Source organism: Chrysochloris asiatica, unplaced genomic scaffold (assembly GCF_000296735.1).
Source record: "Chrysochloris asiatica unplaced genomic scaffold, ChrAsi1.0 scaffold00007, whole genome shotgun sequence".
NCBI classification, from domain to species: domain Eukaryota; kingdom Metazoa; phylum Chordata; class Mammalia; order Afrosoricida; family Chrysochloridae; genus Chrysochloris; species Chrysochloris asiatica.
This window is the reverse complement of record NW_006408525.1, coordinates 12,482,340-12,485,238: the sequence shown is the minus strand read 5'-3', so window position 1 is coordinate 12,485,238 and position 2,899 is coordinate 12,482,340.

Sequence of the window (2,899 nt, the reverse complement as noted above, 5' to 3'; positions counted from 1 at the left end):
ATCATGGTCAACTCTACTTTGTGAAGGCAGCTCTTCCTAGTTACATTTTGAGTGCCTTCCAACCTGAGGGACTCATCTTCTGGCACTATATCTGACAATATTTTGGTGCTCTGCATCATGTTTCAATATTCAATATTCTGATGAACAGTGATCCACTGCTATTCATAAGGTTTTCAGTGACTAAATACTCAGAAGTAGTCTGTCTCTCCTTCTTCCTAGTTTGTCTTCATCTGGAAGCTCAGCTGCAACCTGTCCACCATGAGTGACCCTGCTGGTATTTAAAAAACCCATGGCATAGCTTCCAAAATCACAGCAATGCTCAAGCCACTGCAATATGACAAACTCACAGATGAGTGGTGGAAATAGGGCACCATAGATATTAGCCCTTATGATGGGTTACTGGAGGTTCAGAGAATATCCCTGGGCTGGAGGGTACATTTATCGTCAGTAACCTCAGTTGAGCAATAGCATCATATCAAATGTGATCCCAGCTGGTCACAAGGAAGCAAGATGGTCCAGTCCAGCAGATGGCTGACTATTTTAATAAGAGCCTTGGTCTGCATCTGTATGTTGGGAGAATTAGGTGGAATAATAAACCTCATTTGCCTGCAAATATATTTTGAGTAAGCATGCCTATTGTTTCTAACAATGCCATCCTCCCAGAATTTCATATCAGGTTATGGGTGTGGTTCTAGCACCCAACTCTATAGTCCTCAAGACAGTCCAGGAAGCCTAAGTCAAGTCTTCAATGTCAAACAGGTGGCCAGAGACAGAGATGGCACTAGGACCCAGGCTTCCTACTTTTAGGGACTGTAACATTTCCAGTAACTGTCAAACTGTTTTTAAAAGTGGATGTATAATTTTGCAATCCTACCAGTAATGTTTGAGGATTCCAGTTTCTTCTACATCCTTGTCAACACTTATTTTTGTACAACATTTTTATTATAGCCATTAGAATGGGTGTGATGTGCTATCTAATTGTGATTGTGATTACATTTCCTTAATGACTAATGATGTTGAGCATCTTCTCATGTGCATGTTGGATATTTGTATTTCTTTGGAATAATGTCTATTCAAATTCTGTACCCATTTTTAAATTAGGTTATTTATCTTTTTATTATTGAATTGTAAGAGTTCATTATATATTCTGGATGCTGGACGTTATCACCGCACACGACTGTTTGTCATACTCTGGTGGCTTGTGTGTTGTTATGATGCTGGAGGTTATACTGCTGGTACTTCAAATATCAGCATGGTCACCCCTGATGGACAGTTTTTAGCAGAACTTCCAGTTTAGGACTGACTAGGAAGAAGGAATATGTGGTCTACGTCTTAGGACATTATCAGATATATTATTTGTAAAATACATTCTCCCATTCTGTAGGATGTCTTTTCACTTTTTTGGTACTGTCCTTTGATGCACCAAAGTTTTAAATTTTGATGAAGTTTAATTTGCTGTTTTGTTTTTTTTTTTTTTTTTGGTTGTACTTTTGGTATTTTATTTAAGAAGTCATTGCCTAATCAAACATAAATATCTACACCTGCTTACTGACAACGATCAGACCACAGCCTTCAACATGGGTTGTTCCCCAATGTAAAGACAACAAAAATCCTCACAACTTGACTAATAAATAACATCATGATAAATGGAGAAGATGTTGACGTTATCAAAGACTTCATTTTGCTTAGATACGCCATTAACACTCATGGAAGCAACACTTAAGAAATCAAACAATACACTGCATTAGGCAAATATGCTTCAACAAACCGATTTATTAAAGTGCTCAAGAGCAAAGATGTCAGTATGAGGACAAACGTGTGCCTGACCCAAGCCATGGTATTTTCAGTAGCCTCATATGCATGTGAAAGTTGGACAATGAATAAGAAAGACCATAGAAGAATTGATGCATTTGAGTCATGGTTCTAAGAAGAATATTCAAGGTACCATGGACTTGCCAAAAGGACAAACCAATCTGTGTTGCAAGAAGTACAACCAGAATGTCCTTAGAAGCCAAGAACACCAGACTTCATCTCACATACTTCAGATATATTATCAGGAGAGACCTGTCTCTGGAGAAGGACTTTATGCTTGGTAAAGTGGAAGGACAGCAAAAAAAGAGGGAGACCCCCAACAAGATGGGTTGGCACAGTGGCAGCAATAATGGGCTTAAGTGTTGCAGAAATTGTGAGGATGGCACATGACCAGGTGATGTTTTGTTCTGTTGTACAAAGGGTCGCTATGACTTGGAACCAACTCAATGGCAATTAATAAAAAACTTTCTTTTAAGGGTTTTAGGTCTTATATTTATGTACTTGATCCATTTTTAGTTAATTTTTGCATATGGTGTGAGGTAGAATCTAGTTTTATTCTTTTACTTCAAGTATCATTCGGCTACAAAGGAGAAACAGACTATAAGTAAGATGAAGGTGGAGTTAGCTTTTGAGATCTTTAACTCTGATTTTAGCATTGTGACTATAATGTGCCTTGTTGTTGTTGTTAAGTGCCATCAAGTCGGTTCTGACCCATAGCGACCCTGTATAGGGTTTCTGAGGAGCAGCTGGTGAGCTTGAACTGCCAACATTGGAGTTCAAATGACTTTGCAGTCTGATGCATTAACCCACAGTGCCACACCAGGACTCCTAGGTGTTAGAAAATTTTTTATATTTATCCTATTTGGGGTTTGCTAAACTTTTTGGACTTGTAACTTGATATTTTTTTCTCTAAATTCAGACAAATTTTCAGATAGGATAATTTCTATTTATTCCTCTTAAAATTAACTAAACCTTTCTCCTTCCATCTCCAATTTCCAGTTAAGTCCCTCAGTGAATTTTTTATTTCAGATATTTTACTTTTCAGTTTGAGAATTTTCACTTTTTTCTTCTATCATTTTCATTACTT